At 39.8% G+C, this 25,203-nt stretch overlaps 1 protein-coding gene across 2 annotated transcripts in view; it reads left to right on the top strand.

Annotated features, from left to right (window-relative positions):
• The first annotated feature begins 9,335 nt into the window (after positions 1 to 9,335).
• The window catches only part of LOC119485977 (voltage-dependent calcium channel gamma-5 subunit-like), a 28,105-nt gene continuing 12,237 nt past the window's right edge, over positions 9,336 to 25,203 (top strand). For both annotated transcript variants that reach the window (XM_037765836.1, XM_037765835.1), the window contains exon 1: positions 9,336 to 10,508. The gene's annotated coding sequence lies outside the window, so the exon portion shown is untranslated. The remainder of the gene's footprint in view (positions 10,509 to 25,203) is intronic.

Below are 25,203 nucleotides of genomic sequence, written 5' to 3'. Positions count from 1 at the left end.
AGATCAATCGATTATCAAAATAGTTGGCGATTAATTCAATAGTTGACAACTAATCGATTAATCATTGCAGCTCTAGTGGAAAGTGTTAAAGGTCAAACCTACGGGAGGTGAATGTTTGATACTCAAAAAGTAGATTTAAGGTGGAGTATCACTGCAAGCATAGCTCTAGATTGGCCATTTAATGTGGCCAATACAAACCACAGTCCGGTATCTTAAGAGAGCTGATCTTAGACCAGCTAGACTCTTTAAAAGAGGTGATTGCAGGATTTTTTAACGATACTGCACACAAATCACAAGTTTCAATGAGGCAGTCTTGAAACTAACAGTAATGAAACACCGAACTCCTAATGCTCAGGCAGGTTTGTGTGAAAAAACAAGAGTGGGGAACAACAGTGGTTTTTGCCAAAAGAATGCAGATCGCTAAAGAACAGAGAGTAGACGTTTATTAATGGTGATAGATACTAAAACTACTTTTTAAAAGACTTTCCCGAGATGTAGTCCCTGCTTCTAGATCAGTGCTCTTTTCTGTAGAAGCTTGATATATTATGGCCCCTGGTTCCCTTTGCCTTTACCTTTTTAGGGCGATGTGGAACACTGAATCCAGATCTGTGGTGACTCATTGCTAGACCAGTTGGACCACTCGCTCTTTTTGTGTCTCATGAATGGGGTTTTATGTTATAATCTTAATGTTGTGTCGTTTTGTAAAATGTTTCTTTTTTTGTTTGTTGTTGCTGTCAGTGTTGTCGGTTTTATTTCTCTAGCTTCTGCTCAGAAATTCAGGAATGTTTCAAAGGATATATCACATTAGAAAAACTCATATCTGACTGATATAGATAGGAACTATTGAAACCTTTATAATAATTTTTTCCTCCATGTTTTTCTAAGAGTTGTGCTCCCCTACCGTGTTTCCTATAGTATATAACCTTCTGCATGTGCCAAACCTGGAAAACGCCAGAACCCGACAATAGCAGCGTTGCACTAGCTGTAGTCACACGGACGACTTCTTCTTTGTGGCAGCTTCTTCCCTGTTGCGGGCTGAGACCTGCCTAAAGCCACACCTGCTGTACACTCTGTTGGCCACTTAACATATAGCATGCTGCCATCCACGAGTATACCAGTGCACATTGTGTCAGTACGCTTTACAATGCCAGTCAGCTTGATAGATAGATTTTCCTGCCTGTCTAGCCTCGGGCACAACTGTGTCTGAAAAAAACATTTGTGGAGCATTTGATTTAACATCCAAAGTGAATTTCACTGAAGTGAGAGAAAAATCTTCCTTGTACATACTCGGAGTTTCCTCAGCAACAGTCTTGCCCTCGTCTGAGCCTAACCTGCACCTCTGTTTGTGCCGACTGAATAGAGCCATCCCTTTTATAGAATATCTGATTACTTGCTTTCCAAACTTCTTTCTTCTTAATAATGTTTTCAAAAAAGTCGCAGTCAGTGTGGGCATGAAAAAAAAAACTTTCTCTCCTCTTGTGTGCCTTTCCCAACTTGAACAGATAGACTGTACATCTCCATCCACCTCGCTCTGATCTTAACTCTCTACTCCATTTTTACTCCCTACATGTACTCCACTTCACTTTTATTCCGTTTTCAAACAAGCCTAGTTAAGTTAATTCACTCGGCTTTTACGCCGTGTTAGCGTTAGCACGCCAATAACCTTTACAGCCATAGAACTACAACTTGACTCGTCCTCCTGTGTGTCTGCGTGCTTTACCTTTACCTCCCTGTGCCTATTAATGACTGATATGGTGAGCTAATTAATATACGTGTCGACAATATCAAAGAATGATCTTTCGGGGAGTGAAGGAACAACGAACGGGTGATTGATGGGGTTTAGTTAAATGAACGAAAGGATAGATGATGATGATGATGACGGCTTGTTTGAAGGACGACCCCTGTGCCTCGTCACGTTGAACCGCCCCCTCCCTCGTCGTCTCCTGTACGCCCTCTTTCACTCCACCTGCTCCTCCTTCCTCAGTGCCTGGGCCAAGTCAATCCATCATCTTATCGACAGCGTGCTCCTCCTTTCACCCTTTAAATCCCATCAGGTCAGGAAAGCTTTTTCTTGTGCTATTCACTCAACACAGTTGGCATCAATTCCCTTTCCTCCTCTCTAATGGTTCCCCCTAATGCATCATGGGAAAGGAGTTAGCCAAATGTATTTGCTTACATTCTATTTGGTGTCCTCACCTTTTTTAATTGAATTGATTTGGATGGCCACAATATAGTGAAGTAACTTCCTGCTGTAAAGATTTGATCTTAAATCAAAGGTTTTTTGAGAGAGGTCTGGTATGATTTGTTTTTTTCAATTGGCATTTCTTTCAAGTCTCCTTTTAGGTTCCTGTTTGCTTTAGATGAATCTCGTGTTAACGTCTTTCTTCATCCGTCATTACTCTCCGCTGTGTCCTGTTTGCTGTGAAACGAGAGAGTCGAGGTGAGCTGCCATCTTTTTGGCCGTACGGAGCACAGGATCAATGATGTGCAGGAATGCCTTATCCCTTAATCCATACAGTAACACGGTCTCTAACTCTCCTCTCTTTGTTCATTTACTATCTCAGCACCCCTGTCCTTGTACATAAACGACTTACAGTAGATATCTACACATAGACTGTAAAAGAAAGAATATATTGTATTTTGCAAAATGGTGTATGTTTGTTTTCTTCCCCTGTTGGCCTGAAACCTTTAAAATGAGTCTGAGCTACTTACCTTGTACTTGATTGTGTCATTTGTACCTAATGTATGATAATGCAAATAAAAAAAATGGAAAATGAGATTCATGCTTGTGCAAGTGAGTGTTGTTTTTTTTGTCATTTGTGACTTTAACCTTAAAGGTGCAGTGTGTAGGATCTGATGGCATGTAGCGGTGAGGTTGCAGATTGCAACCAACTTGTCCCGTGTGCCAAGCGTGTAGGAGAACTACGGTGGCCGACGCAAAAACGCAAATGGCCCTATATAGAGTCAGTGTTTGGTTTGTCCGTTCTAAGCTACTGTAGAAACATGGTGGCCAGCTCCGAGATGAGGACCCACTCCGTTTGTAGATATAAACGACTCATTCTAAGCTAACGAAAACAGAACGATTCTTAGTTTCAGGTGATTGCAAACTAAAGAAAACATACTTATTAATGTAATATTCCAATTCTGCCAATAGATCCCCCTAAATGCTACGCACTGTTCCTTTAATCAGCACGTTATATTATATTAAAACATACGGTATATTGTGGTGGTTTGGTGAAGATTTGGGGTTTCCCCTCAAGGTGCTTGTTTGTCTCAGTGGCTTCACCTGGCGTTAAAATGACACATCACCCGTCAGCTTTTCTCATTCCAAAGATAGCGAAACAAAAAGAAATTGAAGAAATTTCAATAATAAACACTTGGCATTTAGTTTGATGCTTCCTGGTTTAGACACTGGCAGGAGTTTGATTTCATTATACAGTATATTATATAACCGTTACAGGTAACACTTCATTAAATAATGTTTATAATGAAGTGATTTTCGATCAATTTTGAGGTAAATATTGGGGTAATTTGGCAGTTAATTTGCTAATTATCACTCAAATTTGCAGACCTGTTAAATGAAGTTTTTCCCCATTACATTAGCAGAAATATTGCTATAAAATTAATAGTTGTTTTTTTCATTTTTGAACAAAGAGCTGAGCCTCCCGTGTCTTAGTAGTATGTTGCACTATTTTCAGTAGTAGAAATGTCAGTTTTCATAGCTGTGGGTATTTGTATGCATCATTATGATCATATGTATGTATATGGGGGCAAGTGAGAGTGTGTTTTTCTATGACTCTATACAGATGCAGAGGTGTGAGTTTATGCGTTGGTGGTCGGTCCATCCTTTGTACAGTATGTGCAGGCTTCTTCATTAGTTGGACGACTGAGCTTGAGTCCCGGTGAAGGCAGAGGGGTGTTAGTGATGGGAGACAATAGTGTAGCACTCACTGCTGTCAGAAGAACGAGCATCACAGCCTGACACGCTAGATTTCACCTACAGTAGGCTGTGAACACACCCGGGGCTTTCCTTATTAAGCAAGAAGAGGATTTATGTGGAGTCCATTTGCCCGTTCAACGGCTATACTGAGTTGTTAGGGGCTTAATTGCCATAATTGTCACCTTACTAAATACCTGTCACAACATACAGGCGAGAAAGTGTTTCCAGTCGAGCAAACACATTTTATGTTTCCATGAAACACAAGCTGCAGCCATGTGCTTCCCTTTAGCCGTAGATTATAATGTAACATCTGTTGTTATTTATTCTCATAAGCCTGTTGATTCTTTTCCAAAATATAACATTTACATAACAGGGATAAAAAGGTGGTTATGCTCATTTTTAGGAAGCGATAAACTGTAATGCTCAAATAAAAGGGGAAAAGACAACACCGCTGTTCCCCATTACTTTATTGATCACTGAAAAGTTTTCCACTAATTTCTTCCAACCTTGACCTCCATTTCGGACTCTCCTCTATCTTGTTTAGTCACAAAACTCCAGCCACTAAACATATCCTCAGACTCTTCCCAACTCACTTGATAGCTTTCATCTATCTTACTGATGTTTTCTTAAACGAGGGCCCATAATTACTATAGCTTCTTGCTGGCAGGCGGCCACTGTCCTAAATGGTGGCTTAGAGTGATAGGAAGAGGTTTGTAAGGTTTTAACACACATTATGGTGTACCAAAGCTGTACCTTACCGTCAGACAGCTATACAGTCTATGTTTCCGACGGGGAACTGAAGCCGTTATCCATTATCTTGCCAAAACAACCAGACTTCATTGAAAAAAACTGTGATTTTACTTAGCAGAACACAGGAGATGCTTTAATGAACCCGAACTAACCAAAGTCACACAATAACACAAACAAACTAACCGATTGAGGCGGGCGGTAGACGAGCAACTCCCATGTTCTACGAGGTAAAATTACAGCTTTTTTTCAATGGAGTCTGGTGTCTTTGGCGAGAGCATAGATGGATGCAATGGCTTCAATTCCCTGTCACAAAGGGCTGTCTGACCGCAAGGTAGAGCGGTGAAAATATTCTAAATATAGCGTACACTTAAACTGATATTGATTTTTTTTAGGTGGGCTTTTCTTATATGTTTTGCTGCTGCCTCCGTCCACAGCAGTACGTTGCTTTGCTCCCGTGCCGTAACTCCTGTCTGTTTCTGCAAGCTGGGAGCGTGCCGACCGTCATCTACTGTAGGTGATACACTGACTATGGATAAGTACCTCATACAACCCCACTTCAAAACACATGAACTATCCCTTTAATTACAATTTGTGACTTAGATTTTCTTCTCTCCTGAATTGTAATGTTGTTGTTCACGTGTTTTCAGGCAACGCATATAGCTGCCATGTGATTAGAGAAGAGCCCTGCGGTGTGTTGATGGTGGAACCAGCTGGTGTGTGAGCTTTTGTTTACACCTTATATGTTTCAGGCCACTGGTTTCTCTGCTACACAAACAGACGAACACACACATGTACACACACCTTCAGCATGTCTTCATCTGTTATGAAACTGCGAGAGCGAAGTCATATACGACCATATTGTCTTGTTGTGAGAGCCGTTCTGGCCTTGAGCAAAACAGATGCATTATCGTTACAGTCTGATACACATTAGCTTCTTTGTGAATAATGACTAAGCCGCGGTGTTTAATGGAAGATGACTGGATGATTTCTGTTTCATGTGAAAGAGAAACATGATAGTACTGTGTTTTTCTGAGTCTGCATGAAGTCAAAAGTCTGAGACCCGCAATCCAGTCCAACTTTACTGTTTTTCAGACAGTTTTAGAGCTAGAGTGAAGTTACAGATATCACATGAAACTAGAACCTAAGGAATCCACTGGTACCAGCCAGGTCATACTAGCTTGTCGGGAAGGAGGCTCCAAAAAAAACGCTCCAAAGTTGGGCTAAATTTTGGCGAGGAAAAACTGGCATGGCAATTATCAAAGAGGTCCCTTGCATACTGGGGTCCCTAAACGGTCTTAAATTACATACATTGGGTATCACTGTAAAGCTGAGACTCTTGTGGATCCAAAGAGTCCAATTATATTCATATGTGATGATGTTAACCCCCATAGTAGCCATTTCATTGTAGTGTGACCATTTTTTAAAATTTGACCTCACTGTATAAAATGACCTGTGGTGACCTCTAGGATAATCACAGCCTCATCAAACTTTACATCCACAAACTAGAGACCTGGAGCATTCAGAGGATGGACGACACACAATGCTGAGCTGCCTCTCAAATTAATCTTCAGGTTCCAAGTTTTCAGATGATGTACACAACTTCTATGTGACATCTACTGTTGACCTGCTATCTCCCCCTAAAGACCCCCTGCACCCCCCTAAAAAAGACAAAAATGGGTCTATTGTGCTTCTCACAGGGTTAAACCTACCGATTGTTTACCTCTGTCTTTCTCTATGAAGATATTGAAGTTCACTGACAGCAAACTAAAAGGCGTGCTTTGTTCTGTACATAGACAAAAACCATGGGCAGACTATGGTGTTTAATTTTTAAAGCCTCCCTTTCCCTTCACCTTGCTCTCAGGTCAGCAAAGGCTGAGTATTTCCCAAATACCTGAAGGATGCCAAGAAAGTTCATGTTTGCTGTCAGTGCTCGGCCTGGAGGAGGAGCCTGAACTTTGCTTTTGGCCTTGATGTTTGATCGTCAAAGCAGAGGAGAAAACAGCAGAAAAGAGAACACGTTCGCTTTAACAGTGGACAATGATGAAATGTGTGAGACTGTTTGCCTTCCTGTGAGGTCAATGAGAGGTCATGTCAAGCCTCTTCATTCTCTCCTGCCTATATACGATCGGTCAGGAACAGAATGTGGTTTGTAGTCATACACACACACACACAGGATTCACCAGATGCTCCTAAATGACTGAATGAATGTCCATATGGTCAGAGACGGTTTGTGCCGAATTCAGTCTGACAACAGCTCAGACTCTCTAAATCTGTGCCGTCCTGAACATGTAACCAAATGCTATCATTAAACTACCACATTTAAAGCTGCAGTGGGTAGAAATGGAGTAAATATGACCAAAAAAAGTTATTTTTATAAAATGGTCACTATATCCTGACAGAAGTGCATGAGACATTTAATCTGAAAAAAAAAAATCATGTTCCTCTGTGTCCTCCGGTGCTCCTAACGGCATCTGCAAGTTTTCACAGACCGGAGGAAAACAACCAATCAGAGTCAAGCTGGAGCCTTGCCGTCTCTGAGCAGCTGTCAATCACTCGCAAACTCAGATCAAACGGTCAAACTAGGCAGCGCTGATCAAATATGAATCAATATTCTGTTACTGTAATGTCTATTTCTGGCCTCAAATGTTTTCAGAAAGATTTTGTAGTGTACGGCTTAGCTGTAAAATGAGAAAGTTTGTGACCCGGCAGCCATGTTGAGATCAGTTGAAGAAATACCAAGCACCGCCCACCAGCTGGAGCACAGCCAATAGGAACGCTCTCTCTCTCTGAAATGACCTGTGATTGGTCAAAGTCTCCCGACACAGACTAGATTTTGTAAAGCCTGAAAACAGCCATGAGGAGATGCAGAATTCTAGTTATCTCTCAGAACACTTGAATTACAATATGCTGAAAGGTTTTTATGGGATTTTTACCCAATGTTGCCAAAAATATTCTGCCTACTGAAGCTTTAATCTATCACATTTAACACAAATTCAGCTTGGTTTCAGGCTCCATCCTTTATTTGTCCAGTCACTGGTCTGTAATTGCTATCACAAAAGCTTCCTGACCTCATGTGGAAACATGTGACAGACTATCTGTTTCCACATGACATATGAACCAGATGTTACATAGATGCATTTTACTGAAGAATGGCAATACAAATGAAAAAAAGTACCCAAAGCCACTGAATGATTTTGTTGAAGGCTCTTTTTTCTTTGGCACAATATTCCTTTCGGTTTTTGAAGGCGCAGCATGCAAAATCCAAACAAAACCACAGTTTGTGTCTCAATGGGGAAGCCAGTTGAAAGGGGGCAGAAACAGAAGGGAAGAATGTGAGGAAATAAAATAAAAAAAGCAGAGACTGCCAAAAAGGCTTCTCACCAGAGTAAGTGTTAAAACTCATTATGTTGTGCCTTCCTACTGCAGCTTTTTTTTAGACGCAAACACACAGATATTGCTGCTGAGTTACTATAGCAATTGAAATCTGGCTGCGTGTTGTGATATAAGAGTAGAATTATGTGCAGAAACGTGATGGTGGCTTTTTGGCACCAGTCAGGTGAAAAGCTCCTTTATATATCAGTTTAGTTGAATATTTGGTTTTGGGTTATGCGTTTATCATCCAAACATAGGATATACTTTAGTTGATTAATATTTGCTTCAATTAGTATGTTCTCATTCAAGTATTTGTTTTAGTGTTTCTTGTTTGCTTTTATTTCTAATACACTCGATTAGTCGACTAATCAGTCATTTTGGTCTCAGTCGACTAAGATTTCTTTAGTCCATTAGTCATTTTTTAAATGCTTTTTTCATGCTGAATGACTTATTTCCAAGACATTTATGAGCACTTCTCTGGTAAACACAAGATGTAAAGTGGTGCTTTTGTGTGATTCTTTGTGGAGAAACTCACTTCTACAGATCTGTCGATTAAATCAACTGTTACCCATACCACCGTACTATTTAGAATGCCAGAAAAAAAGATTTAGTATGTCCCAATACATAGTATGTCAAATGCAGTATGCCAAAAAAACAGCATGTCCTGCTGCATCTGGTCGCATATTGCAGTATGCAAGCCAGCATGCTTTTCTGGCTATGACCCACAACCGTCTGCACAGCAGATCTATGAGCAACAGGGTCAAAGTTCAGAGCGCAATGTTATGACTAAGTAGCATGCCCCAATTGTGTGCATACTGCATGCAACAGTACAGACTTTGTAAGAGCAACTGCAGTATGAACTAAAAGTAAAAAGATGTGATTTGGAGCATAGCCATTTTTCTCTTGGAGGTTGCTGGTTGAGGATGGTGCTCTAATGAACACCAGCACCTGAATGCCCCTTTCTCCACCAGGTGTTGGCAATGTGGACTGTACCAAGTGGGATCTTGGGATGGGGGAGCAACGAATGGGGTTTATTTTTTGTATTTTATTTCTTACCAGCCATAGAAGAATTAACTCTAGCTTGAATAGGATGTTGTAAAGATATTGTGCATCTTAATGCCTCAGTGGAAAGACAGATGGATGTTACTCACATTCTTAATAGCTATAATTGTCTGCTTAATTTCCCCCCTGCTATTAGCAATGTAGTTTTGACCAGGGAGTATTTAAAGCTATTGTTTGGTTCATTTCACCTTTTGTCTGTGGGGGCTGGGAATCCCTCCTTTAAATATCCTTTGTTCAATATATTGATAAGAAAGCAGAGCTCTGAACCAAGTTCCTGAACTGTTGTGCTCGTTTTGGTTCTCCAAAGAAGAACTGCTGGCTCACATCCTGATCAACAGGGTTTTTTTAATTGCTCACCGTACCAGGAGCTGGCAGCTTCACCTGGCTCCTAATCAAACCTTGTTCATAGCCAACATGCACCATGAGGAGCGTTTAGTGAGGATGTTCCATGTCACAGTCAGACTGCAGTGCAATGACAGCACCATTACTGTATTCCAACACTTGGAAAAAGACTTCTTGTGCGCACAAAATACATGTTGAAATTGGGCATTTTCAGCGCACAATCTTACTAAATCCAACATCTGCAGAAAACGTCCGAGTTGTATTTGGTTGGAACTCAGACTGTTGTTAAATCACAACATCACATGCATATCCTTTGTTCTATATATTGATGTTAAGAAAGTTCCTGGACTGTTGTTGACTGCATTGCAAAGACAGCACCTTTACTGTATTCCAACACTTGGAAAAAAAGACTTCTTGTGCGCATTTTCACGCGTAAAATACATGTTGTGCATTTCAGGAAACGTGAATTTGGACATTTTCAGCCCACGATCTTACTAAATCTGCAGGAAACGTCCGAGTTGTATTTGATTGGAACCATAAACTAAAGACTGTTGTTAAACAACCACATCACATCATATGCACGCAGCTCTCCCGCACTGCTGCACACCTGAAGAGAAGAAGAGAGAGGTGGAGAGCGGAGTTTCATGCGTAAAATACATGTTGTGCATTGCAGGAAACGTGAATTTGGGCATTTTCAGCGCACAATCTTACTAAATCTGCAGGAAACGTCCGAGTTGTATTTGGTTGGAACCATAAACTCATTCACATCACATGCAAGCAGCTCTCCTGCACTGTCTCCTGCACACCTGAAGAGAAGAAGAGAGAGGTGGAGAGCGGAGTTGTTGCACCACGTGCCCAGCTGTCAGTGCTGGCTGTGGATAGAAGTGGTTTGGTGCGCACGAGTCCCTTCCACCACACGCAGGCTTATCGCGCGCAAAACCGGAGACAACACGGACTGACTGAACGTGGAGAAACAAAGAGGAGAAAGAAATAAAGGAAGAGATAGAACAGCGCTTTTACGCACCGAGTCTTCTTCGTGAAGGTAAATACATGTTTTCATCTTGAGTGCGTTTTTTGTCCTAGTAGTCGACATTTTGCGCAGAGAAACACGCTGTTGATTGTTTCTCAGATACCACAGGATTGTTTGTTTTCATGCTTCTGATATTTCTGCTTTATGCCAGTTAGACTGAGGCTTGTTTGCACACTTAAATAGTAAATATGGCATTGCACTCATAATCAGAGTGGAAGCTTCTACTAACTTACATTAATTCACTTTACTCACATTTCTATGTGAAGACTGGAGTTAACTGGTAGTACACACATGATGGGATACATGATGATGGAGATATAATGCACTAAAGAAAGAAGGAAAAAGTGGTGACACTCGTTTTTAGGATGAGAGGAAATGGAATATTTGGTTTTTGGTTATGTTTTTATCATCTAAACACAGGATATACTTTAGTTGATTAAGACATTTGCTTCATTTAGTATGTTTTCATTCAAGTATTTGTTTTATTGTTTCTTGTTTGCTTTGATTCTCCTCTTAGTCGATTAGTCGACTAATCAGTCGTTTTGGTCGTAGTCGACTAAGATTTCTTTAGTCCATTAGCCATTTTTTTATGCTTTTTTTTCATGTTGAATGACTTATGAGCACATGTCTGGTAAACACAAGATGTTAAGTGTGATTCTTTGTGGAGAAACTCTCTTTTACAGATCTGTCGATTAAATCAACTAATTGAATAGTCAACAAAATCACATGAGTGTTGAGGAAAATGTGAAAAAATATGAAAAAATTGAAGAAAATGTGAAGAAAATATGAGAAATTTGAAAGAAAAAAAAGAGCTGTTGAGAATTAAATTACTTAATATAGTGATGCGAAAGCAACAGTGGTAATACTGAGAAAAACACCCATATGGACAGAACTTGAGGTTTTAGGGTGATGGGGTTTAGTGGCTCCCACTATACATTCTTGTGTAACAACACGCTCAGTGGACTATAAGATCATTATTGACTGACTATTGGGATGTCAGTGAGTGTTTCAGCACCATGGACAGCCATTTGAGCTCCAGCCAAACATTAAACTAACAGCTGGCTCAGATTACAGCCAACAAACACACACTGATACTACTAACTGACCAATAACTACTATTATGGATTATAGTTTGAAAGGATCTGAAAACTGCTGGCGAAGGGACAGTAGTCACCTACATGTATTGTATTATTTATAATCAGCATGTATGATTGATGCTTTTTTCGCGATTTTGTTCATTCTGGAGGCTGCATACTTTATAATCTGACTAGTTTTATCACATTTTCTTTTCATGTACAACTGCAACATCATTACAAAAAGTTATCTAAAAGTAAACAATGGCAAACAAAAGGGTATAGCCCACAGGCCTACTTGGCTGACATCCACTCCTCAGTGGTGTCAGCCAAACAAATGCTGTTCTACCACACATTTAGACAGAGATGGTGTGGGCTGCAGCCAGGGATTATTTTATAGGCCGGCAGCTCACAACCTCTCCAGATGAGAGTTGTTGTTTACTTGTTGCAGTGAGACAGACATTGATGGAAAAGGTTGTCCATGTTATCTGGACTTTATATTGCAGTAGAGATATAGCTTTAATTCCAGTTTACTTCATTTTTTTTTAATCAATATCAAGGGGATCTATCCATCTATCTATCCATCCATCCATCCATCCATCCATCCATCCATTAGTTCAGACTAGGGCTCTGCGATATGGCCAAAATCTTCTATCACCATGTGGGTCATTTCATATCTCGGTTCAATAAATATATAGTCTATATTAAGTAATCACATGGTAATGCCTGTTTTTGTGTACTCCTGTGTGAATTACATATTTGACGAATGAAAAGCACTGACTATTTTCTCATATGAAGAATTTGAGTGCAAAATTATCATAATTTTAAGTGAAATATAGAGAGAACAAAAGAGTAAATATTGGCCTAGCCTATATCATGATAGAAAACAATATAGAAAAATATATACAGTAGACATTTTTATATCGTTTTTACGATGTTTATCTTCATATTGCCCAGCCCTAGTTCAGACTGTGACTCAAAGATGGAGAAATTACACTTTGTGTTAAGGCTGCACTATTATGGCCAAAATGCTAATCCCGATTATTTTGATCAATATTAAGATCACGATTATTCATTGATTTTAGCGACAACATATTTTTATTACTGTACTTTCACATTAAAATAAACAGATTTCACTCCCATGCTGTGCTACATTCCGGCTAATGTGCAAATCAGGGTGGCACGATGTTGGAAAAAACTGACATTGCAATATTGTTTTTTTCTGCAATATGAAAAACTACAGGAATATTCACCCTACCCTTTTACTATAGCTACATTTAAAAGTTAAATGCATCAATCTGGTGCACTTTGAGAGAAAAATTAGCAACATTAAGAGGCTAGATAAACAATTTCATGCTCTCAATTTAATCATAAACACATTGGTTGTATAGATAATATCTATACCCAAAAGTGAAGCCAAAACATCTGGATCACCGGCTGGTGGCTCGCTGTTAGTTTAGGAAGTGCTTGATTTGATATGCAGTTTTCTATGAGAATTTTAAACATCAATATCGCAGGTGTTCATGTTCATTTACAGTATTTGTGGGAAGCCAAAATCATGATCACGATTAATATTTGATTAATTGTTCAGCCCTGCTTTGTGTAACATTTTATGTATTTTCAATTCAATCTTTCAAAAGTTTCATTTGATTAGCCACGCTATACATCCTATTTCTTGCAAAAGACTTTTATCCAGTTTTCAAAAAACAAAAAGGTTTAAAGAGGATTTAATTGAAAGTCCGTTGATCTACATGTAAACCTGCTGTTTGGGTTAGTATTTGACTGATGTTGCAGGCATTACCTTCATCTTTATGCAGAATCTTATCCATGTTGTCAACAATAATACTGATTTAAACCATATTCAACCCCCGGCTGCCAGTCAGTGAATGTTTGTATTTTTCATCTCTAGTGTGCGAGTCTTTCTGCAGCTTTACAGGCATACAGTCATAATGGGGCGAAGGTTCAAGCTTCCACAGACTGCGTTACAGATGTCTTTACAGTCCCGTCCATTCATCCTGTCATTAAAATCCTACAGTCTTCCTCCATCTTCCCTCCACCCTCCCTGTGCCTTGTTAACTCAGCAACACCACCGTTCACAGTTTACCAATTTGTCACTCCTGTTGACAAGAAAAACACAGCTGTAGGCCATCATTAATAGAAATGTCTCATACACATTTTGATAAACATGAGCTTGCTCATTATACACTATGCATATACTGTACTATTGTACTAATTACTGTATAGGTCAGTTGGTGTTATGTAGTTAATTAGCCAGCTATGAAAAGCAGCTTGTTTAATGTAACTTAATGGCTATAATGTAAGATAAGAATGATTATGTTTGGTTGGTAAAACTGTAAATTGCTGTTGTTTCTGTTTAGCTTATGTCATGAAGATGTGAAGAGAATATGTATTCATTAAAAAGAAGAATGGCTTAGCGATATTACTAATGGGTACTCTTTTTATTTTCCTTTCTTAACCCTTTATTAACTTCTCTCAGTAATATTCATATGAAGCATGCTGAACAATAAAACACATTAGTTAAGCACAGTAAATCAGCGTTCCCTGTAGCCTCAGCCCACTCTCTTGGCTGTACCTCGCTGGGTTCAGTGATCACACCACTCCGGCTCAAAGGAACATCCTGATGGGAATATCTTCATAAAGTAAACACGGTGCTCTCTGGTGATCGCAGCCGAGAGAGGTGCTCAGTTTTCAAACACTTTAAAAGTGTGACAGCGATCCACTTTTTTAGTTTTAATTTAGATTGGTAACAAGTGGCTGCACAGAGACCCTGTAAGTCCTACAGGAATTTCACACTGATGTAGCTGTACAGAATAGCATGTATGTAACTATTAGAGCATAGACATACACACCATTAGAGCTGCACAATTAATCCAATATTAATCACAATCACAATTTTGACACATGATCGCCTCCAATATTGACGTTTAAAATATGTGTTATTCTCATAGAAAATGCTGCTGCATATCAAATCAAGCACTTCTTAAACTAACATCCAGCCACCAGCCGGTGATCCAGATGTTTTGGCTTCACTTTCAGGTATAGATATTATCGATACAAACAATGTGTTTATGATTAAATTAAGAGCATGAAATTGTTTATCCAGCTCTTATTGTTGCTGATTTTCCTCTCAAAGTGCACCAGATTGAAGCATTTAACTTTAAAAATGCAGCTAACAAAAGGGTAGGGTGAATATCCCTGTACTCTTTTCAGATATATAGCAGAAAAATATTGCAATATCAGTTTTTTTCCAACATTGTGCAGCCCTAATTTGTACATTAGCAGGAATGTGGCACAGCACGGAAATGAAAGCAGCCATCTGTTTATTTTAATGTGAAAGTGCAATAAAAATGTTGTCGCTAAAATCAATGAATAATCATGATAAATAATCGTGATATCAATATTGATCAAAATAATCGTGACAGTCATTTTGGCCATAATTGTGCAGCCCTACACACGGTCACATATTCAAACCTTCCATGACTGCATGTCATGTGTCCTGTGTATATTTTGTTCTGTAATCTTCTCTGATGTATTTCTGCCTCAGTATTTTTCTCTCCGTTTTCCTCTGTATCCCTGCTCCAGCACGTAACATGCACTGCCAAATAGGAAGCCTTGTTTTGGGACTCGCTCATCAGTCCATTCATGCTCGACTAATTCGGAGGCCTCTCTGTATAGTGTTGCCTGGCGACAGGGCCAAGTCGAGCACTTAGAAATGGGAGACTTGTTCCCACAACAAACACAGGAAAATGGATGTTAGTGCTGTGGGTCACTGTTTTTTTTTTTTTTTTGAGTCTTTGGAGTGTCAACCCTTTTAGAGATCACTACTGTGCCATTCACTTGTGTTTTATTAGATTAAATGGACCCGTCTGTCATCTTTTGTTACCAATATGTCTACGTGGAATGAAGCAGTTCAGGATAATTGTCCCTTATGTACACAAAGTTTTGGTAAAGCAAACAGTGAATATATAATCCTCTGTTCAGCCTTCCACGTTTCATCTTTACTATTACTTATCAAAGATATTAAAATGTAAAAACAAGCTGACTTACAAGCTATTCGTACACTTTGTGATCATGATACTGCATGAAGGAATACACAGGGGATGACAGCTCAAAGCCAAAACCATTTGCTAAAAGACATAAGGGAACTGCCTTTAGAACAGCATGAAAGGCTTGGGCTATATCCAGAGCTGCCCCATCAAATTAAGATGATCTGACATTACAGATGTACGGCGTTTTAATGCAGTCTGCTCTACAGTCTTGAGGGCAAGAGAAGAGAACACTCCCCTACATCAGGGGTCAGCTGGTTCAACTGTTTCTATGCAAATGTGTTGCAACATTTAACAGCCAGTTGACTGATTTTTGTGCCCTCAATCTCGTGATTTCGCTGCGGAGAAGAGGTGAGAATGTGACACGGAAATTTCCACTTCGTTCTCTGTCTTGACAGCTCGCACCACCACCACCACCACTTCCACCACCGCTCTCTGCTGTTTGCCAGATGATGCGTTGTAAGTCGTCTGGTTGAGAGCAGAGATTTGTGTTTTCTCGTTTTTGGTAGGCATGCCTTCAAGGGAGGGCTGAGGCATCTCCAGAATTAGACCAATGAGAAATCATTCTTGCTTGCTGGCTCCCTTCTGGAGGCCAGCGCAGTTCAAACACAATGGCTGATATATGAGGGCATATGGGAAAAAAATATCCTTTGTGATATAGTGATAACTCACACAGTCAGGGTTTCACCAGACAAAACAACAATGGCTGCTATGTTCAGATTGAGTCCTTCAAAATGAGGAACATACCGTCAGTAGCTCTGCTACTGTGTTAATGCAAAGGTTCAACATACTCTGTCCAACTGCACGATTGTTCAGTTGTTGTGTATTTTATTTGGACATGTAATATTATGTTTGTGTATTTGACAAAACAAATACTTGCTCTAGTAAACATATAATCCATTAAATATTTACCATGTGTGCTAGTTTAATATGCTAGAAAAGGGACGTGTAGCCTCTGTTAAAGCTTCAGTAGGCAACAATTTTTTGGCATCATTGAATCCCATAATAACCTTTCCGCATATTGTAATTCAAGTGTTCTGAGAGAAAACTAGACTTCTACACCTCCTCATGGCTCTGTTTTCAGGCTTTCAAAAAAAATCTAGCCTGTGATGGGAGACTTTAGCCAATCACAGGTCATTTCAGAGAGAGAGCATTCCTATTGGCTGTGCTCCGGCTGGAGGGCGGTGCTTGGTATTTACCCAAAAGATCTCAACATGGCTGCCGGGTCACAAACTTTCTCATTTTACAGCTAAAAAGTCCACTACAAGATGTTTCTGAAAACATTTAAGGAGAGAAATAGGCATTACAGTAACAGAATATTGATTCACATTCGATCAGCGCTGCCTAGTTTGACCATTTGATCTGAGTTTGCGACTGATCGACTCGTGGCTCTCATAGACAGCAGATGGACAGCAGACCTCAGATCAGGTCTTACTGCTTGTTTTCCTTCATTCTGTGAAATCTTGCAGATGATATTAGGAGCACCGGAGGACACAAAGGCACATGTTTTTTTTCAGATTACCTGTCTCATGCACTACTGTCAGGATATAGTGACCTTTTGCTCATATTTGCTCCAATTCTACCCACTGCTGCTTTAACACTGAGTATTGCAGGATTACTGTATCGTAGTCATTTTTATAAGCCATTATTGGGTTTAGACCAGGGGTCAGCAACCTGCCGCTCTTTAACCCTTCTCCAGTGTCTTTGGCTTGGACAAAAACTTATGGAAATGAATAACTAAATTAATAATTTTTTAACATTATAATTTCATTAATCATTGTTGCAGGTCTAAAGTGATTCTTACATTCTCCAATTGTAAAAATGTGTAGCCTATAAACCGAATTTAAAAAAAATGTCAACTAAAATGTGCATCATACCATATGTACGTCTACGGCCCGACTCCTTTATCCTGAAATTTTGCCGAACCTCAATAGCGGTGGCTAGTGTTCAGTTTCCCCCGCAAAGCTAGCGATGGATTCCAAATCCAATAAAAGAAACGTCTCGGAAGAAAATAGAGAATTTAATAGTGTGTGGACAGATTTGTTTGCTTTCACGCCAACGCTGATGGCTTACCGGTACGCTTGATCTGCAGCGAGAAATTAACAAACAACAAAAAAAGTAATTGAAAGACATTTCCAGAACAAGCGTACTGCATTTGCTGAAAAGCCAGCATGAGCTTCCAGCCAAACCTCCTAATATGTTTCTTCAGTGTCCTGCCTCTCATTTGCACTTCACTGCATTAGACTTAATAGGTTGTGTTATTTTGATAGTAAATGTCGCTGACCCCTGAGTTAGAGCCTTTAAAATATTCAAACGGTTTTCCTTCTTCAAAAACATAAAATTCAACATAGATGTAGTGGTAACAATGATAATGGTGGAATGGCTCTTTAAAATTAGCTTGACAGGAAGTGAGGCTTGTGAAGGCTCATTTCTATACAATGAACTGCAATATTTACAATTTATGACTTAGAAAAATATGTCGTCCTTGTCGTAATTGTTTTCCTAAAAGTGAGAATATCAAGACAACAGGTGATACTTTTGCAACTATGATTGTTGTACAATACAGTTAAGAAGTCACACTTGTATTCGTAATGCCACTATTGCTTTGGAAATAATGGTTGTAAAATCACCGGCCTGTCATTTATTTTATCTAGCTTTGCTTTTAACACTGGAGAACATTTTGAACAGTCAAAATACAGAAAGATCTAGGATTATTTGTACTACCGTTATGACCGGTGACACACTCCTTCTGTAATACTCCAGATTCATTAAGTGAAGACTACAGAGAGTGGCTGTAGAGGCTCTAATGTATGATGATGTTTTCAAGGTTCTTTATTACAACACAGCTAGGCTGGTGAATTTCATCTCAGTACAGAGTACACCACTCCACATACAATTACAATAATAGGCTGACTTCTGTGTATTTATCACCTGCATGGCTTTGTGGAAGGTTAAGACGTTCTGTCCTGCCTTCTAGTGACCTGAGGTCTGTACTACGAAGCAGGATTTGCGGTTAGTGAGGTAACTTCAGGGTTAACCCTTCGGGGTTTTCAGTCCTACGACGGTGGATCACTTCTTACTGGGGTAGAACGCCATGGTAACTTACGCTGAACACATAACCTACTCCGGAGCATCAACTCGTATCAAAGCACCGCCTACTGACCAATCAGAGCTCGGTGTGCAGATCGTATGATAATATTACACAAATGTGAAGATGTTTAAATCATAATCCAGGCTAAAAACAACACAGCTTAAACTGACAAATGCAGGAAGGGCAGCTGGCTTTTTGCAGTGGGTGCTTACCACTTTCAATTATGTTTTTATATTTATTTTTTTACTTGCTCTCATGTCTGTTTTACCCCGCTGGAGTCGACGTAGCTGAAAGAAGGATGAAATAGTCACACGCGGCACAACTTTGTCAAAGGCCATAATGAAGTGTAGTTAACTCATCCTTTACACTTCTGAAAGCTGTTTATATATCACTGCCCCATCTAGATGACTATATCTGACTTTTGATTTGCCGTTAAATTAATAAGTCTGTTAATTTATGCATTCACACATCTGGAATTTGTTTCTTTTGACAGCTGTTCTTCTCTGCATTTGGCAGCTTCAACTGTGTTAATTATGTGTTTAACTTCTTCGTATTTGTTTGCTCTTCCTTTGTATAATGTGCCGCTCTGCCTGCAAGTCTGTAGACTTGTCCATGTTTGTGATTGGTCACATGCTGCAGACACCACCTCGTTTATGTGAAGGCGCTCATAGCCAGATTGAGAAACCCTGGGTTGATTTACAGAGTTGATAACCACCGTCGTAGGACCGTTTAACGGGATCTCGTTTGTTAGGGTTAGTGAAGCCAGATAACGAGAAGATATCCTGGGTATGTTGAACTTGATTCGTACTACAGGTCTCTGTACTGTCTGTCAGAGGAGAGATGCTGAAAATAAGTGATGTGAGTAGGTCTAAGAGAGTATGCATGATGTGTATACTGTAGGTATGTGTTGTGTTTTTTCCTTTTAGTACGTCTTCTTAAACTGTACAAGCAGATCTCAGCAGGCTGATGATGGCGGGGCTGCCAGCTTCACCCCGCTGTGTCCGTGGCTTGATGACATGTCTCCTCTCTTGGACTGCTATTGTCCTTGGGCTCCTCCAGCCAGCCTTAACAACATCAACCCACAGCAACTAGCTCCCACAGTGTTAGTCGCCTGTCTACAGCAGAAGCAACAGAGGGACTGCACTCACAGCCACGCTCTTACAGCCACAGTAGCTGGGTCAATAGGCATGCCAAACAGAGCTGCGACGCTGAGAAACCCTTGACGGAGACAAATTCAAATTATGGTGTCAGTTGTTTTGCTGTTGTCATCCACTGTTCGTACTTAACCTATGAAAAGTAATACACTGTAATTCGTATATATAACCCACGTAATCGTGAGGCAGGATGTGCAGGGCTGCTGCTAAGGAAGTGAGGTGACGTATGCAGTAAAGAGCGTCAAAGTCCGGGTAGGGAGGATGCGGGGGTGGATGGACGGGTCAAACAAGCGTAGGACTTTCCCCCAGAAGATCACTGTTTGTGACGCACGAAACCAAAAGTCAACGTTAACTCATTTTACCTTACTTTTGTTACGTAACTTACATACTTAATAAACGTCACCAACGTAAGTTACGTAACAACAATCATTGTTATTTTATGTAAAAATATTTTAACCCAAACCATGATCTTTTACTAAACCTAACCAAGTAGTTTTGTTGCCTATAAACAACAGTTTCTACATTGCAGGGAATTGTGCAGAAGCACTGATCGCTCGTGTTGCTGGACATTCGTAGGAGAACGCACAACCAATGACAAATAACTTGTGCTTTATACCACAGTCACAGGCCTTATTCAGCTAATTGAGCTTTTTATATTTAAATGAATTTTATTAAGTCAGACGACGGTGAGGGGGAAAATTAATCATGTTCACCTAAATAAATATTGGGTTCTCTTAGCGTTTACCGCAGCCATTCATCTGTTAAAACTGTTGTCCCACCAGTTTGTGATAAAGCATTTATCTTTGCAATTGTTTAACCGTCAATGACAAAGAAAGGTCATTAAAATTCAGAATCGTTTGTAGCATTGCTGTGTTATATAGTTGGTATTTCTTAAAAGACTACTTCCGTGTCAGTGGGCAACCTCCGGGTCTGAAAAGTGACTCCAATGCTGAAGTGTTTTAAACTTGCATTCTTTCTAACAGCCAGCAGGGGGCGACTCCTCTGGTTGCAAAAAGAAGTCTGATTGTATAGAAGTCTATGAGAAAATGAGCCTACTTCTCTCTTGATTTATTACCTCAGTAAACATTGTAACATGAGTTTATTTTCGTTTTGCCAGGAAAAACGTAATGTTACATTACGGGTCAGCTTTGCTCTTGCTCTGCCTTCTTTTAACCAATCACAGATCTGATTTGTCCTGGAGGTCTGTGTTTCAATGTATAGTATTCTACAACAGTGGAGACATCTGTGTCACTCTTTGCCTGGCCCCTGGATTTCCAATTGTACTCTAAAAATGTGGTATTTTTGGCAGTGATCTGTATTAAATTAAGGTTGACAGGAGGTTAGGTGAATGTTAACAAAGTAGACAGAAGAGGAATGCCCTACTTTTGGTGATGACGTGCCCTTTACTCTAGCAGTTACTTGATGCCAGCATGGCCTCTGGACCCCTAGTGGCTTTTTTCAGTATCACATTAATGGTTGAACATTTCCTTTTAGTCAAATCCTTTTTTTTTTTACATTTTGGATATTATAGGTCTTCTGTAGAGATCCGTAAGAATAGTTTTGAAGTTTTAACTTGATTAATGTTGTTTTTGTTTTTGCACAAGAGAACTGGTGATAATAACAAATCTGCTTAATTAATCCCCATGTTTAGGGAGGAGGGGACTCTGGTCTGGTCGCAGGTTCAAACAGGTTTAAAGGAAATGCTGACGTCTTTGTAGGAGAGAGGATGTTTTGTGTATCCCTCTACAGGCAGAGAGGGACCACAAAGCACAGTGGCTTTGAACATCTAATGAGAAACATTTCTCAATAATAATAAAAAAATAACACCTTTTTTCTCAACCGAGATCAGTCACCATTTATAATCCCTTAGAGACCAGAAGAATGAGTAGAATTATTAGTATTCATGAAGGATTGAATACGATGACACTGTGTGTGTATCTCTGTGTGTAGTGTGAGGGTGGGGCGTCTCATCCTGAAACTTCAGTACACAGATGCCTGTTTTGTGTCTTCATGGAGAGTAAGTCTTATTTTTATCCCTCATTATCTCCGCCAGGCGTAAGCGTGCATCTGCCTGTCCGTCCACGGCTAATCTTACTCCTGGATCCATCAGTCAAATATTCTTTGTACTCATTTATGACTGTGTGCTCAAGAACCTCTCGTGGTTGTGGTGATTCACACATTTTGAAAAAACTATTTTTATTGACTGTTTTATACCATCATCGTCTGCTGACTCCTCACTCCTCCCCAGTCGCCGCTCGCATCAAATTCAAAACCCTTTTGCTTGCTTACAAAACAGCAACAAAAAAAGTTCCTGAAAGAAATGTATTAACAATTTACTGCTGAAATAAATTACACTTTGGTTAATAGTATATTTCACTCAAACTGCAACAAGTGCCTCTAGCTCTTTTTCTAAGCAGTTTGCTTGTGTTGCTGAAAAAAAAGCAAATGTTCAAATGTGGATTTCTGGTGTTAGTTAAACTAAGCTAAGCTACCTAGGGGACCATAACTCAGCACTGCCTGTACATACTTCAAAGTAAAAGTCATTATCTTCACTGGATTGCTTTTATTGTGAAACGGTCCTTCAGGAGCTCCTTGTTAGCGTGGCGCATTGTTCTCAAAATAGACACACTTCTCTGGCTGAACACTATATGTCGGGCTGCTTTAGATTTAGATGTACAGGGAAAATCTGGTTTTGATTTATTTCTACCTGTCTGGGTAAAATCTCAGTCTGTGCAGTGTCCTGTTTTTTTGCAAGTGGTATAGTTGGGTATGTGTATCGCTTTTATTTCTCAGGTTTCAGTCTGTCATGACCCGTTCTTTCTTTAACCATGTGAATAGTGTGTCGAAACCTTCTGGCAACAATAATCAGTATTTGTCACAGAATATCAGCTGTATGTCACAGCAAAATAACTCAAATCAAATCGCAGTGTTACATAAATAACAAGGATGATCAGTGTGGCTATTTTAAGCATAGTCAATATCATAACAAAAGCCATGTCTATTATAGGTGCTTGAAAGGTACCACCAGCCTAAATAGCTCCTCTTCTTTCTCCTTCAGTAATGATACCCTGTTTGTGGAAGCCCATATTTAGGTGCAATCAACACTTCACTGTGTGCTTTTTGTGCTGTACAACTAAAAACAGCCCTCTGGTCGAGCGCAGTGATGTAAAAAAGGTGGCGAGCCTGCGTCTCATCCTCAAGTTGTAGCTTGATGCTAAATGACTGAAAATAGAGCCGTGGACATTATAAATGAATGGCCACTGATTGCACCAATGGTAAAAAATAGCTGAAGTTTAATGTCCTTTCTCATTAATCTGAGTCCTTTGTGCTTTAGTGAACTCTTTGATTGCTTATACATGCATAACTGCTTCCAATCACCATCAGTCCAGTCTCAAGAGACACTTATTTATAGCTAGAAATAGTCAAGATTAGAGTTTGTGTTTCTTTTTTTTACACTACCATTTCCTTTTGTTTGAAATTGATAATCACATGAATTTAAACGGGTATATGAACAGACCAAGGCATATTTAACCTTCCTTTAACCTTGTTAAATTACGTTTCTAAGCTACGTGAGCATGACAATAGACTTTATCCAGAACATGCATGATGTATGACTGCAGTCACACAGCCAAGAGATGTTATTCCCAGGTTATCTGAATAAGATGAGTATTAATAACTGAAGGCAGCAGTGGGAAGAATTGGAGCAAATATGATTTAATGTCACTATATCCTGACAGTAGTGCATGAGACAGGTAATCTGCAAAAAAAAATTATGCCCCTCTGTGCATTTTACAGCTAAACGGTACACTACAAGATGTTTCTGAAAACATTTGAGAGAAATAGGCATTACAGTAACAGAATATTGATTCATATTTGATCAGCACTGCCTAGTTTGACCGTTTGATCGGAGTTCGCGAGCGATCAACAGCTGCCGCCGTTGAATGAACAGCCAATAGGAACGCTCTCTCTCTCTCTGAAATGACCTGTGATTGGCCAAAGCTTCCCGTAACGGGCGCAACCCGAATGATGCCAAAAATATCCTGCCTACTGCAGGTTTAAAGCATGCCTGATTGTGCCTGTGTGCACCTAGATTATATCTTCACATGTGAACCAAGAAAAGGTTTTCCAATATTTTAATTTCCATCTTCTGAAACATGGGTTTTACATAACAGGGACAAAACACGTAAACACCTGCATAGGAAGAAAAGAAATGGATACAAGATACAAAATAAATAACAGAACAGGCTGTGTGCATGTGTAGAGCATACAAATCTTATTAATAGTGTGTGTTGCATTGAGAAAAACAGGATTTATTACCCTTTGTATCTAAGAAGTGGGGCAACTGGCTTTACATCCATTAGCGAGATGAGGTCTAGAGTGCCAGCAGAGAATATATACATTGAACACAATTTAACCATATGGATAAATTAGGTGATTCATTTGTCTTGTTTGTATGATATCCCATTGTTTTTATAGAGTATATATTTGCATGGATTAATCTACAGTAAGAGATGCAGTTATAGTGTATGAGGTTCAGGAATTATAAACATGTTTACTACCAGTGTCTCCTCTCTGCTGAAAGCATGTAATGCGTTGAATCATTAGTGACTGCGTCTTCTTAAAAGCTCTATTTATAAGCATAAGTGCCACACCTCATCCCTTCTACATCAGACTGTTCTGTCTTTTTAGACACTGGTTCTGCACAGCAAGCTGACAGATGTGTGGAGATCTCCCCGCTCTATTACTGAGGCTTTACATCCAGTCGTGATACATGGGAAGAAAAAGAAAATGGCATGAATCTCATAAAAACTTCAGAATCCTTTTGACATATTCACTCCATCTTTCCAGCCTCCCAGTGGGTGCTCAATATGGCAACCCACTGAGAACTCATTATGTAAAATCAATTCCTTTCGACACATATCCTATGCCAAGCTCCCCCAGCACTCCAGCTTCCGGCAAATGTGGGCATCAGTATAGCACACGAACAGATCCATCGCTTTGTGTGATGAGCGCAACACATTCATACGCTGACACATACTGTACACCATCTGCAACGCTGCTTCTGCATCGCTGGATGTAACGGAGCGGAAGTGGATTCGTATGAGATCGGAGTTGTGTGTGATTATAACAGAAAGTGTGGGAAAAGCAGTCTTACAATTCTCTTTTGAGCATTATTATCAGAGTTATGAGTTATACGGCAGTATTCTTGGCTGCAGGCAGCGCGAGGGCAGTCAAATGAGAAACTTTACATAATGTTTTTTCCTAAAACATGTTCCACTAAGCCTTCGGCCCTGCACAATGTGGCTATTCAAATTCTAATGA

This window comes from Sebastes umbrosus, chromosome 3 (genome assembly GCF_015220745.1).
Source record: "Sebastes umbrosus isolate fSebUmb1 chromosome 3, fSebUmb1.pri, whole genome shotgun sequence".
NCBI lineage: Eukaryota > Metazoa > Chordata > Actinopteri > Perciformes > Sebastidae > Sebastes > Sebastes umbrosus.
This window is presented reverse-complemented; position numbering and strand designations above follow the sequence as displayed.